Source organism: Mastigoproctus giganteus, chromosome 2, assembly GCF_048544385.1.
Source record: "Mastigoproctus giganteus isolate SK-2022 chromosome 2, ASM4854438v1, whole genome shotgun sequence".
Lineage (NCBI taxonomy): Eukaryota > Metazoa > Arthropoda > Arachnida > Uropygi > Thelyphonidae > Mastigoproctus > Mastigoproctus giganteus.
The window spans coordinates 126,489,395-126,504,735 of record NC_143576.1 but is presented as its reverse complement, the minus strand read 5'-3'; the positions used below and the strand labels follow the sequence as shown (position 1 = coordinate 126,504,735).

At 36.0% G+C, this 15,341-nt stretch overlaps 1 protein-coding gene across 1 annotated transcript in view; it reads right to left on the bottom strand.

Moving 5' to 3' along the window:
• The window catches only part of roq (RING finger and CCCH-type zinc finger domain-containing protein roquin), a 711,471-nt gene extending 696,502 nt beyond the window's left edge, over positions 1-14,969 (bottom strand). Inside the window, exon 1 of the mRNA XM_090390025.1 lies at positions 14,611-14,969. The gene's annotated coding sequence lies outside the window, so the exon portion shown is untranslated. The remainder of the gene's footprint in view (positions 1-14,610) is intronic.
• Positions 14,970-15,341: the final 372 nt, after the last annotated feature.

Below are 15,341 nucleotides of genomic sequence, written 5' to 3'. Positions count from 1 at the left end.
TGAACATGCTCATTGCCGATGGGATTCTTCCTCTTGCTCAGAATAATCACCTGAGAGGGCATAAATTGAGATTGAGGAAAGACAGATGTAGGATAGATGTGCGGAAATTTGCCTTTAGCCAGCGGGTAGTTGTTTGGTGGAACAGACTTCCATCCCTTGTCGTGGAAGTTGATTGCCTAAATAAATTTAAGGCTCAGCTAGACAGGTATTTCGAACGAACGGAGGGGTGAAGTGGAAGTGTTTTTTTGACTGATGCTGCATAAGCTTACTTTCTTGAATCATAGGCCTCTACTAATGCTAATGTTGCCGACTGGGCTAGCCGGGTGGGTAAAGTGCCTGCCTGGCAACCCAAAGGTCGTAGGTTCAAATCCAGCCTCGGGCTTGGATATTACGGTTGGATCTCACGGCCGCGATACACAAAGGAAGCAGGAAAAAACTGGTTCCTTCGTGTATTGCTCACATCATACAATAAAAAAATAAATAAATAAAAAAAAACTGTGCAGTTGCCATGTGATGCAGAAATAGCAAGCAATATGGTTCTTGGTGAAAATTTATGATTATGCTTTATTGAACAGCCGTCGTACTTAGACATATGGCTTGTCAGTGCAGGGCTAAAGCAGGGAGAAATATAACAAGTGGTTTAAGGTCACTTGCTTGATTTTCTACTCTAATAATGGATGAGAGAGCTTATTTCAGTGACCATGGGCTCCTTGTTATTTTTCACTCTGCTACAGTTAAAATATACTAATATATACTTTCATAATGATGACTGTTGTTCATTTCATTCATTTTTATTTCATAACTTAAGTAGCTGTGTTGGTCTTCATGCACCAAAATTAAAAAGCCTGGTAACAGAGCTAAGTATTATAATTTTCTTAATTTTTTTCAATTTCAAGAACTTTGTGGGTAATACAAACAAGATTATTATATTTATAATTACAACAATTAAAGTTTTATAAAAATAAATAATTTCAAGTGTGAATACTGATTTTTATTTTTTATTTAATCCTTTTTCCTAGCAAGTACAACTAGGTGCATAGTAAAAATAAAATACCTTGATCAAAAACAAATAGTTATTATCTTTTTTTAATTTTATAACCTAAGTAGGTACTTTTGCTTATCAAAAATCTATTTTATAAAATTACAATGCAGCCATGAAATTATATTTTTTATTGATTTTTTTAGCTAATACAACTCTAAGCATTGTGAAAATATAATCTTATATTAAAATTGGGGGGGGGGGGGGGGAGGATTGATATATGTAAGTATAACATATGCAATTTCACTCTAATGAGCAGTCCACTTCTACCCACGAATTCCATTTCTGTGAGCAAAATTCAGCCTTATGCAGGCTGAATGGGTGGGTCAGGGTGGTGAGTGGGTCAGGTTGTCTCTTGCATATCTCACATAGTAGTGTATTCAGTAAAATTTGCATTAAGAACTGCTGACTACTTTTTAATTGAATTATTTCTGCTCTTTCTTGTAATGGTTACATTGTAACATTTTATTTAACTGCAGAGTAAACTGAAAGAAAGTAATGAGCATATACAGTATTCCTTTATGCAGAAGGCCACAAAAGCAAACCTACGGCCATAGGGGACAACACATCACTCTTAATGTTGTAAGTGTACATGGGAGGCTTGAATTAACTCATAGCCTGGTGTGCAAGTGATTCTCTTTCACACACACACTTGCTTACTGGGTTAAAAATTTACCCATTTATAACCTTAAACTCGCAAGAAATAACTCAAAATTGTTCATTTTATAAATTCTTCTCTGAGCACATTTTTGAAAACTCCATTTCTTAATATTGAAAAGTATTTTAATTATTTTTTTAAAATAAAACACCTCTGCAGTGCTTTAAACATGTTTGTTATCCTTTCTTATTTGAATATTATCTTCATTATTATTTCTGACTGGCAGCGAGTGAAATGTTGATTGAAAAACTGTGTATGTTTCATCAACTGGACACAAGTCACACTCTTCTATAATACAAAGCCAGAGAGCATAATGACTGGATGATGTGCTGCCATAAAGCACTTAGAGCACATGCTTCAAGGACTGAACATTAGAGATGCATGTTTTTTTAAATTTCATGTTTTTAGCACCTACATATAATTATTGAGACTCGGCTTAACTTGGTCTTGCTTGCTTTTTTTTTTTTTTTTTTTGAACAATAACTAATAAAGATTTCCGAAATTTTCATTGAAAAATCAAAGAAAACATTTTCATTGAACAGTATTAAGAGTTTCAGCTGTGTTTGCCAAATAGCAGAAACACTGCTGAAGATCATGTAAGGTCTAAAAGGCTCTGTGCAATATGCACCAGGTTAATATGTTACCAAGCCATTCTTTGTTACCGGTTCAGTATTAGTATTAACACTGGAAAATTTTATAAGGGAGAAAGTTAATACACCAGCCAAAAAAAATCAAGTGATTGCATATAATTATTCAGACTAGGATTAATATTCCATCCCCTCTAATTCCTCTTTCAACTTACTCTAATTATCCACTTCCAAATTGCCAGATGGAAGCTTGTTCCAACAATCAACAACTTTCTGTCTAAAAGCAAATTCTGTCCAACTATTCTGCAACTGTCTGACATAAATTTAAATTTATGTCCCTTATTTTTGATATTTGAACACAAGAAAGGATGTCACCAGCAATTAGCTTATTCAATCCATTCAAAGCTTAAAACAATATCTCCCTCACAGGTGCCTCATTACCAGATGCTGCAATTTGTGGAACTGAAGTCTTTCTTGGTAAGGATACCCTTTTGTTCCCCCTCACTAACTTAGTTGCTCGTCTCTGCACTCATTCCAAAAGATCCACATCCTTCTTAAAATGAGTTTTCCATACTATATACAGTACTCAAGATGTGTCTTTACCACTGCCTTATATAGTGGAATAATTAGCTCCTTATCCCTGATGGCAAAATTGTTACATATCATTGATAAAATCTCTGAACTGTCCACCTACATATCACAGAGAACTTTATTTCTGACTGAACAGTTACCCTCAGTCTTTTTTATTCTTTACTATCTTCAGTGAGGTATTACATAGCATGCTATTCTGGGATTACTCCTACCCATAAGAAGTACCTTGCATTTGTTGATGTTAAACTTCAATTGTCAGTTTCCAGACCATCTACCTAATTTTTCTAGATCTTTTCTAGAAGTAGCACACACCCCAATTACTGTCATCAGCTACCCTAAAAATCATTGTATCATCTGCAGTCTTAGACACTGATATGCCTTCATCGATATCATTAATAAATGAAAAATGATTGCCGCAGCACTGAACCCTGGGGGCTCCACTAATAATATTAGTTCAAGAAAGGCAGTGCCCACTGATATCCACTGTCTTTTGCCAATCAACCATCTCCTTATCCACAACAATAACTTGCTCCTAATGGCACACTGCTCCAATTTGGACAGCAATCTTTCATGTGGAACAGTATCAAAAGCTTTCCTGAAATTTTTAAGTATATGATATCAAATATTTTTTTTCATTTGGTTCCTTAGGTACTACATCACAGTAGCCAATCATACTGGTGAGACAACATCCCCCTTAAAAAATCCATGCTGTGATTGTCATATAATTTAATTTCTGTTCATATGATTGTGCATTACCTTCTTCAGTAACTCCATTATTTCCTTGAAACAGAAGTTCAAATGTACAAAACGTACAAATGTTCCTTCCCCCTTTGTGAATTGGAGAGACATTTGCACATTCCCCAAACCATAGAGAGACGTCCCCAGAATCCAAGAATGGTCCCATAATTATAATTAAAGATCCTCTTTTGCTGCTTCCTTTATTTTAATTAGATAGACACCCCACTAGGTGCTTTATTTATGTACTTTTAGCTTCAACAACTTCTTTTCAACTTTCTTCTCAATTATTACAAAATCATTTATCTCTCAGTTATAACTTGTGATATTTCTGGTATTATCATCCTAAAACTTCTTCAGAGCAGCAAGTTATGGCTAAATTTGAAAGAATTTAATCATAACTCGCAGCTTTTTTCTTCTTTGTTTTAAAATAAATTAAGTCTCAATTTTCTTTTTGAGGTCTGTAAAGTAAATCTGAAAACATAATTCCCAACAAATTCCATGAACTGTTTTCATTCGATAATGAAGCCAACAAATTCTTGAATTTTACAACATGAAAAATTATGTGTATTTGTGTAAAAATACATATGCAATGAATTGTATATAATTCATGTCTTCTAACCCTAAACATGTGCCTCTAATTCTTCTATAACTTTATATTGCTTATTAGAGGATTGAAGTGGTGGTTGTTGTTATTTGGTTTTTAGGAACATTAGCAACTAATGTCATATTGCTCCGGGGATATGCGATGGTCATTCCCTGATCTTTCCGCATCCTCCGTATTTGGTAGTCACGGGCTCGAACCCCAGCCTATTCAAGATTGGTAACTCTCCAGGAGGCTTCCGGTTCAGCTAAGGTATAACCTTGCTGCCTCTACTCTGCCAGATAGTGACTGGAGGGAGTCCGAGTAGTATGTATGCAGGTGGGGGGGGGCAATGTCAAGGCACCACGTTATGTAAGGAATTGGGTATATTCTTACCATGTGTACGCCACATCCAAAAATTTCATTACTTCATACAGCATGTACCCCCCCCCACTTTTTCTTCCTATTGAATACACCATGAATTGTTAAACTAAAAGAGAGAACTATCTGCGAAAAGATCTAAACCTCCCAAACAGTTCCTAGTTCATGTCACATATATATGTGGTCGCACTTCTAATCTCAATGATGTCCATTTCCATTTATAGCCTGCCAAACTCCATGTACTTCTTCTGACAGAATCTCAGTTATCGGTTGATTCAATCACTGCTCATCTCAGTTGCCCAAATTATTCACTGTATGATACCTTTCATCTCAAAGGTGGTACTTACGCATATGTTTGTTTCGATATTCCCTGTCAGAGACTTGGTAATTTGGAATCTCCTCTTTTCGATCTTCTCTGGCTTAAAATCTCTCTACCTTATTCTGCCAAATTCATCTGTTGTCTCTACCGTTCGCCCAATTCCACTAATCACTTGGAACTCTTTGATTTCCCTTTTTGCAACTTGAATTTTCTCCGGCCAAACTTTTCTAACAGCGAGGAAAAATTTCCTTGGTGATTTTAATGTTCACAACTCCAGCTAGCTTCGATATTTTAGTCACACAGACCCAGCTGGTCGAGATGCTGAGGATTTTGCAATTACAAATGACCTTGCACAGATTGTTCATTAACCAGCAGAATACCGGACAAACCTAACAATGCAGCCAACATGCTGGATCTTTTCCTCACAAACAACCATTCTAAGTACACTGTCAAAGTGAGTGGCCTTTTAGGCACCTCAGATCACAACTTGGTGATTGTCTCTTCTCTGATGGAGCCTTCATCTCATGGCTATTCCCAACCTCGTGTTGTTTGGCATTACAAGAATGCAAAATGGCACGACCTGCGAGATTTCTTTTCCTTGGTCGGATTACTGTTTCAAAACTTCTGATGTCAATGTTTGCTCAAATTGTGTTAGTGAAATTATTCTTGTAGGAATGGAATCCTTTATTCTACATTCCACCTTAAAATCTCATCCTTTATCTAAACCTTGGTATTCCAATAAATGTGCTAAGGCTGTTCAAGAGAAGAATGTTGCATATTGTAATTGGCTTGTTTCCAATTCTCCAGTTTCATTTTCTACCTACACCAAAGCTCGCAACAATTGTAAAGCAGTTATTAATCAGTCCAAACTAGAGTTTAAACTGGCTAAGAATAGAAAACTTGCTTCTTGCCCTAATGGTACCCGAGCATTCTGGTCTCTTACCAAAGCTATTGGCCGCAATTTTGACCATCTCTGCCAAACTGGATGGTTCTGTTGTCAGTTCAGCCAAGGATAAAGCTGACTTGCTAGCATCCCATTTTTCTTCAAACTCATGTACTAATCATGTTGGAAAAACACCTCCCACCATTCTCAGCATGCTCCATTCAATGCCTCCTGTAGTCTTCCATCAAAAGGATATCAGAAGGATTTTTACAAATCTTGATGCTAAGAAAGCTCCAGGTACTGGTGATATTTCTCCACTTATTCTAAAAACCTGTGCCCCTGAACTTACTCCTGTTCTTTGCCGGCTTTTTTCGCTTTCTTATTCCAAAGGTTTTTCTTTCTGCTTGGAAATTTGCTCATATCCAGCCAGTTCCTAAAAAGGGAAACAAATCCCTCCCATCCAATTATCACCCCATTGCAATTACTTCTACTCTTTCTAAAGTAATGGAGAAATCAATTAACCGCCAACTCTTAAACTATCTAGAAACCTTCCGTCAGTGTCGATCCACTGGTGATATTCTGGCTTATGTTACCCACTTATGAAAAAATTCAATGGAAAGGTTCGGTGAAACAAAAGCAGTTGCTCTTGAACTCAAAGGCTTTTGATCGAGTTTGGCATAAAGGTCTTCCAAACAAGCTTCCATCTTATGATTTGCCAACTGTTTTTTGTAAATGGTTTTCTCTCTAACTGCTCACTGAGGGTGAGCGGTCAGAGAGAAAAATCTGTCTTCTGACTTCTCCACTAATGCTGGTGTCCCCCAAGGTTCAGTCCTTTCCATCACTCTTTTCTTCTTGTATATTAATGACCTTCCAATGACTGGAAATCCTATCCATAGTTATGCTGATGATAGCACATTGCATTCCACTTTCCAGTTTGAGAAACCTTGCCGTGCTCAATAAGCTTCAACTTCTCGAACGATTCCTTAAATGCCGATCTCTAGGTAATTCTCCAGTGGAGCAAAGACAACTTAGTTGACTTCAATCCTTCTAAAGCTCTGTCCTCTCTTATATCTCGCAAAAAAAGGTTTCTTTTGCTCCTATGCTTATCTTTGGTGACACTCCGATTTCTAGGCAAGATGATATCTCTCTTTTGGGGATTACCCTGACTTCTAATCTCTTTTGGCACAGGCACGTTACAAATATTGCTTCCTCTGCATCTAAAAAACTTGGTTTTCTATTTCGCTCTCGGTGTTACTTTTCTTCCAAACAGCTGTTCACTCTGTACAAATAGCAAATCCACCCCACCGATGGAATATTGTTACCACATCTCGGGCGGTGCTCCCAAAACTCTTTCAGGCTTCTAGATTCCATTCAGAAGAGGGCAGTTGGGTTAATTAATGACACGTATCTAACAAAGTCTCTCCACTCTCCGTCTCATAGACATACTGTTTCTGCTGCATACCTTTTCTACAGATAATTCCATGGGCACTGTTCTTCTGAATTGGCTTCTATATTTCCCGATCTCTCTCTCTTTCAAAACAGTTCGAAAATGGTGCCGCCACCAGCCAACATCCATTTACTGTCCAATTTCAAACTCACAGAACCAACTTTTCATCTTCCACATTTATTCATTCAACTGCCTTTTTCTGGAACAACCTTCTTTCATATATATTTCCTGAAAATTACAGTTTACAGAAGTTCAAGTCTAATGCCAACAAATATTCTTTTCATCTTAATTTCTGTTAATTAAGAAAAACATAAAATCAAAAGTAGTGCATCCAATTGATATAGATAAACAGTGCACTGTTGAGTGAGTTTGGTGTAACATAAGCACTGCAAAAGCAAAAATAAGGGTAGGAGTGTGTTATAGGCCTAATGACTCGAATGAGTACAATGAACAATTGTACAGAGAAATAGAGTGGGCTAGTAAATCAGAATGTATTATAATGGCGGATTTTAACTTCCCTGATATTGACTGGAACTTGTGGTTGGTCACTCGCACACTAGTAAGACTTTTGTGGATTTATTGGATGATTGTCTTCTGCAGCAGAATGTTGAAGTTAAACATAAGAAAGGCACTTGGGGTGGATGGGATCTATCCACTTATTAAAGGAGGCAGCAAAGGAAGTAAGTAAACCATTAGCCATAATTATGAGAGCATCCTTGGACTCAGGGGAGGTCCCCATGGACTGGAGTTGTGCAAATGTATCCCCAGTTCACAAAGGGGGATCGAAGGGTGACACGAGTAATTACAGACCAGTTAGTTTAACTTCTGTTCCAGGTAAAATAATGGACTCACTGGTTAAAAATGCATCATCTAAACAAGATTGCCGCAATAATTCAGACAGCATGGGTTTGTTAAAGAAAGTCTTATCTGACAAATTTGACTGGATATTATGACGTGGTTACAAAGGAACTGGATGCAAAAAATAATTTTGATATCATGTACTTTGATTTCAGGAAAGCTTTAGACACTGTTGCACATGGAAGACTACTGTACAAATTGGAGCAGAATGGTATTAAGGGTAAGTTGCTACAATGGATAAAAGCGTGGTTGAGTGGGAGAAGTGAGAGGGTGGTAATCAATGGGTGCTGCTCTTCGTGGACTAATATTATTAGTGGAGTCCCACAGGGTTTGGAGTTGGGTCCACTGTTGTTTTGTATATTTATCAATGATATTGATGAAGGTATATCAGGCTTAGTGTCGAAGTTTGCAGATGATACAAAGGTTGGCAGGGTTGTTAATGACAGTAATGGCAGTGTGCTACTGCAACAGAATCTAGAAAATTTGGGAAGATGGGCTGAGAAGTGGCAACTGAAGTTTAACATTGACAAATGCAAAGTACTGCATGAGTAGAAGTAACCCCAGAGAAACGTACCAACTGTGTGGTACTACACTTAAGGTGGTAGAAAATGAAAAAGACCTGGGAATAATTGTGCAGTCAGATACGAAGTTTTCTGAGCAATGCAGACAGGCTGTCAGGGCAGGTCATGGGGTTTTTTCAATGATATATAGGAATTTTTCTAACAGGGAAAAGAGGTGATTGTCCCTCTGTATAAGGCAATGGTCAGGCCATGCCTTGAGTACTGCGTATAGGTTTGGAGGCCTCATTTTAGGAAGGATGTAGATTTGCTTGAGTGTGTACAGAGAAGGGCAACAAATCTTGTTGCCCTTCTCTGTACACGGTGAGGGGAATGAAGGGATCCTCTTACCAAGAGAGGCTTAAGTTCTGCAAATGGGTGAAGACTAGGCACCTGCGAGGTGATCTGATTGAGGTGTATAAGGCCTTGAATGGGTTGAGCACGCTAAATTCTAATGGGATTCTTCTACTTGTTCAGATTACGAACCTAAGGGGGCATAAATTCAAAATGAGGAAAGACAGATGTAGAATAGATGTGTTTAGATAGTATGAATCAGAGCTGTGCTACTCAATATGTTCTACGTTGATAATAATATTAGTAAAATAATAAGAGGAGTCTACCTCAATATAGTGCGTAGAACCCTTCCGTATGATACCCTCCAGAAATTAAAACGGAAAAAACGAAAAAATCGGCAAACTTACCGGTACATTAGAGTAAAAAATAAATTAAATAATCAATTTAACACAATACAAATCAATTTAAAACAATTAAAAATCAAATTAATGCAATTAAAAGAAAGGAAAATCGTTTTGAATATTTTCGTTTGATTCTTTTAATTGCGTTAATTTACAGGAAGGAAAATCGTTTTGAATATTTTCGTTTGATTCTTTTAATTGCGTTAATTTGATTTTTAATTGTTTTAAATTGATTTGTATTGTGTTAAATTGATTATTTAATTATTTATTTTTTACTCTAATGTACCGGTAAGTTTGCCGATTTTTTCGTTTTTTCCGTTTTAATTTCTGGAGGGTATCATACGGAAGGGTTCTACGCACTATATTGAGGTAGACTCCTCTTATTATTTTACTAAGAATAGATGTGTGGAAATTTGCCTTTAGTCAGTGGGTGGTTAATTGCTGGAACAAACTTCCATCTGTCATTGTGGAAGTCGATAGGTTAAATAAAATTAAGGAGGAACTGAACAAACATTTAGAGGGAATTGTTTTGTAAAAATTTTTTTTTTTTTTTGCCTGATGCTGCATAAGCTCATATACTTGCTTTCTTGCATCACATGCCACTACCACCACTACTACTACTACTACTACTACCTGACATAGCTGAGTGGTCAGGGGTGCAAGTGCAATAGCACACGCTTTTTGAGTGGACCGGGGTTCAAGCCCGTGAATACAATTAACATTTATATTGACTGATTTATTGTAAACTCCATTGACCTGGTGGTCGTGCCGGAGTATAAACAAGAACAAGTACTATAGGTTCCAGTACCTCTTGTGGTTGAGGTTTTCATAAAAAAAAATAATAATAATATTGACATATAAGTTGACCTTAAAAATATTTTATGATTATCCCACCGCTTCTTTTCTGTACATTTAGTCACTGCATTTATTCAAATTCTGCTTCCTGAATGTCAGAGTGGCATCATGTCTGTGATATTCCTGTCTGCATCTGATGACAACACTTCAAATTCATCAAATTTACTCCATTCCTAGCATTAATGTACAGGCAGATATATGTGCCTGTTGTGCTCTTACTAGCCCTACACAACCCATATAATTGCTTGTCCAAAGTTGACCCTCAGCAACCTGTGTACCCCTTTGCCACTCCCACTTTGCTTTTCACACTACTGCTCAAAGAGAAGCACTACATAAATTTCACATTTGCTTAAAGCTGCCATTAAACTAATGGTCTATATACCCAAACCATCAATTTTTTAACCCATTTAACACTATCTTTATAGCATTCGCAAAAATTCTTGCTCTCCCAACCTTCCATTTTAAATATTTCAAACCATGAAAAAGCTTTGTACTGTTAACAAGTACAGACCATGCTGAGAAAAATTCTACTCCATGAACCTTGAACAATCTCTCCAGGTCAAAATTAATTAAAACTCCCATCAGGTGCTCCATTTCATACCTCGGCAAAATTCCAGACACTTTCAAATAAACACCATAACTTAGCTTTATCCCAATGTTGCCTCATATCCATCCTCAGATCACCTATGCTTAATTATCATTAGTATCAACACGTACAGTAATATCTTTTGTGCCCTTAAAAGATATGATTAATTTTTGCTCCATGGCAGAGACACTGATAATATTATGGCTAACCTTTTGCACAATATATATCCCAATTTCCCTAACAAGAGTCATCAGCAATTGCTACTTCCTGTGGGACTAGTGCTTTCATTCTTCGTAATTTTATTCTTCCTAATGCGCAATAACCCACATTTTAGTTGCATAGAATTATGTACTTATGATAACTAGAAGCATCAGCTGTTATCAACTAACAGAAAATATTTGGCCACCTTCAGTGCAAACTTTCAAATTACCATGCATTGGTTTAAACAGAACAAGAAAAGACATTTTTTATGTAAAACATAAGTAAATCTTTTTATAAAACTTTTGTTAATTCTTTACCAAAGAGAGTTTTGATATTATCAATGTTAAAAGGTAAACATTTTAAATGTTTGTAAATAGTTCTGTAACCTTCACTCTCAATAAAATGCAATGTTTGGAACTTTGGCAATTTTTTTCTGATGATGTTTTATATAAGTAAACTCCAACCAGATGAATATTTAAATAGAGCAATACCTAGCTTAGCACGGCTTCAAACAGCATGGGTTTCACTATAACACGGTTTTCAATTCAGTTCAAGTCAAAAATTTACTGTACGTATTAAAACTCATTCAATAGCCTAGACATGTACATATATGCTGCATTGTCATAGTCTTGGTATGCATACATATATGCTGCAATGCCAACTATTGTCTCACATGCACATGTGCCAATAGCTCCCCTAGGGCAGTCAGCAGCAAAATGCAACAGCGTTCAGTATTCTTAATTCCATCCTGACGAGAAGACATAATAGCTTTTCAAACTTTTCATTTCACAATTTATTTTTTACCCCTTTAAATACGATCAAAAATATATTTACATCTTGGTTAGAAATCACTGCCAACAACATGAGTTCTGTTTGACAGCGTGTTTTACCCATTTTGGCAAATGATTTCACTGGTTTTGAATCGCAAATTCAGACAATTGCCGAAGACACTGTGAAGATCGGAAAAGACTTGGGATTCGAAACTTTGGACACTGCTAATGTACATGACTACACTGACTCATGCAAATGACTTAGATGATGCAACTCTCCTTAAACTTGAAAAGCAAACTGCATATGAAGAAGAGGAAAACAATTCTGAAGTGGATAACACTGAAGTGGCACCAAAAGAATTTTCAACAGAAGAAATGAAGAAAGAAAGAAAGTTTTTCAGGGAATTGACATGGCCTGCGAAGTGATTATGAATGGAGATCCGGATGTTGAACGTAGCATCAAGATACGGAAAATTTTACAAGATGGGATTCTATGCCACAAAGACTTGTACACCGAGAAAAAGAAGAGACAACTTCACCAGACTATTATTGAAATACCTAAATAAACAATAAAGCTTTTTTCTCGTCTCTCATGAAGTTACCTTTTCATTAATAAAATTTTTGCAATATTTTTTTATTTCAAATCCTTTTAATTGGCTATCAAGCACAAACTGTTTATAAATTTATTATAATCTGTTTATAGACTGTTTCTCTGAAACAAATTCAATTAAAACCCATTATAATTATACCTCATTCTGCAGGGTTTCACATAACACATTACACTTTCGGTATCAATTAACAGTGCTATGCAGGGTATTGCTGTATATCTTTTGGTGAAATTATTTATCTTACTAATATCTTTTGGTGAAATGATTTATCTTAATAATATCTTTTGGTGAAATGATTTTTAATATATTTTTCTATGGCATAAACTGAAAGGTACTAGGTGATCCATATTTTTGCTCACTATTATATATGCACATAATCAAACATGCTTTTACAGACAGACAAACGGACACACACAAAAGCTAACTAATCATTTAATTCACAAAATGCAATGCCACAGTACAACCACTCAAGTTATGGCAAAATTCCAGTAAATGAGAGGAAAGGCAACATTCAAGGATATGCTGACAGCACTGCAAGTTCTAACATTGTCTGGTAGTTGCAAAGTGACCTGCTGTAAATATGACCCACTTTGTGAGCTGCATAAGGGAAGATATGAAACTGGGCATCATTTTGTTATATGCTATTGTTTGACGAGGTATCAGCACTACAAAGACCATGAAAGGAATGTCAGAGGCTTACAGAGATACGTATTTGAAGAAAACCGCAATTTTAAAGGAGCACAAGTACATTAAAGAGGGATGAGAATCTAGCCACAATAACTACACTCAAAGACTTATCATGAAATGGCTTCCAGGAATATTTCAATGCATGGGAGACTCAAGACTTACACCAATGGTGTAAGTGTATACTTGAGTCTCCTTCAAAAGAGATTATTTCACATCAGTGTTCCTCGACAACGAAGATTAAAATTAAGATAGATCCATTTCACAAATTGATAAACCTGTTTTTTTTGTTTTTTTTTATGAAAACTCCAAACATGAGAGGTATTAGAACCTATGGTACTTAGTACCGTGCATGGGTTGAAGGTTGAGAAAACAAAAGAAGATATTTGTTGACATTAGACTTGAACTTCTGTAGGTTGTAATTTTCAGGAAATATATACAAAGGAAGGCTATGTATATATTAAGTGCAATAGCATCATTAATACACAGCCATTTCTGGACGGCACCTATCTGAGAATAAGTAACATTAGCTTCTCCTTAGGTGAAGCATTACTTATTCGAAGTAGTGCAATATCATGGCAACTCGTTGTGAAGGTATTCACAATATGAGATATAACTTAAAAAGATGCCACTTATAAATATTCTGTTTATTCAGAAATGGCTGTGTATTAATGATGCTATTACACTTAATATATACATAGTTCAAATTTACTTGCAGCTTGAGGCTTTAGCGCTAAATGCATCTTAGTCTAAGTACAAAGGAAGGTTGTTCCGGAAAATGGCAGTTGAATGAATAAACAAGGAAGAGGAAAAGTTGGTCCTGTGAGTTTGAAGTTGGACAGTAAATGGATGTTGGCTAGTGGTGGCATGTGTTTGGACTGTTTTGAAAGAGAGAGCGGGAATTATAGAAGCCAATTCAGAAAAACAGTGCCCGTGAAAGTATCTGTAGAAAAGGCATGCAGCAGAAACAATACGTCTATGAGACAGCGAGCAGAGACTCTGTTAGAGAGGAGTCATTAATTAACCTAACTGCCCTCTTCTGAATAGAATCTAGGCACATGAGAGAGGTTTTGGGGGCACTGCCCCCGATGTGAGAACAATATTCCATGCTAGGGCGGATTTGCAATTTGTACAGAGTGAACAGCTGTTTGGAAGAAAAGTAATGCCAAGAGCGAAAGAGAAAACCAAGTTTTTTAGATGCAGAGGAAGCAATATTTGTAATATGCTTGTGCCAAGAGAGATTAGAAATCAGTGGAATCCCCAAAAGAGATATATCATTTTATCTATAAATCGTAGTGTCACCAAAGTTAAGCATAGGAGCAGAAGAATCCTTTTTGCGAGATATAAGACAAGACTGAGTTTTATAAGGATTGAAATCAACTAAGTTATCTTTTCCCCACTGAAGAATTACTTGGAGATCGGCTTGTAAACATAAAAGGCATGCCTATAATTACATACATATTATCATGGAAAAAAATAAACCAACTCAATATATAAATTCAATACCTACTGCTAATTCATTACAAAGTCTGCATAGTACATGAAAAAAACAAAATAAAGAAATTAGACGTACCTTGTTTTCCACTCAGTTTGCATTAGTAAACGCCATTTCTTGAAATTATAAGTCTGATTTATTTATATATATTCAGACCCAACATATATATTATATATATCACATAACCGGTCCAACCTGCTTCTTATGTTTTACACCTTATTCCAAGGGTCTTTTCTCCAAGAAATCCACAAAATATATTTCATAGAAGAGGACTTCATAACATATTAGTGGATTCTGCGTGATATAGTTCACACTAAGTCCATAGTTTTTTAAAAGTAGGGATTGATATCACAACCCATTCTGACCCTCATGATTTCCCAATTTCCACATATATAACAACAATCACATGAAGTACCATCATTATAAAAATCGAAATACGGGAAGAATTTTTTTATGATGCTAAACGTCAGGTTCACTGCAATACTTAAAACCAAAAAAAAAAAAAAAAGAAACCAAAGAAAGTGCTGTTGGTTCATAAAATATAAAGTGCATTTAAAAATACGTGTTTTTGCTACTTAATATATTCCCACATTCGATGAAACTAAAAATAAAAAATAAAATAAAAGACAAAAGGAAAAGAAAATAGAAGGACGCAAGAAACAGTATCGTCCATAATACTTAGAACGAATACTAAAAAGCATTATTTACGCAGTAACATACTGAGACCATAAAATCATGCGTTTCATCGTACATGAAATAAATAAGCAAACATCTGACTGCACATATATATGATGCACAATGATCGAAAA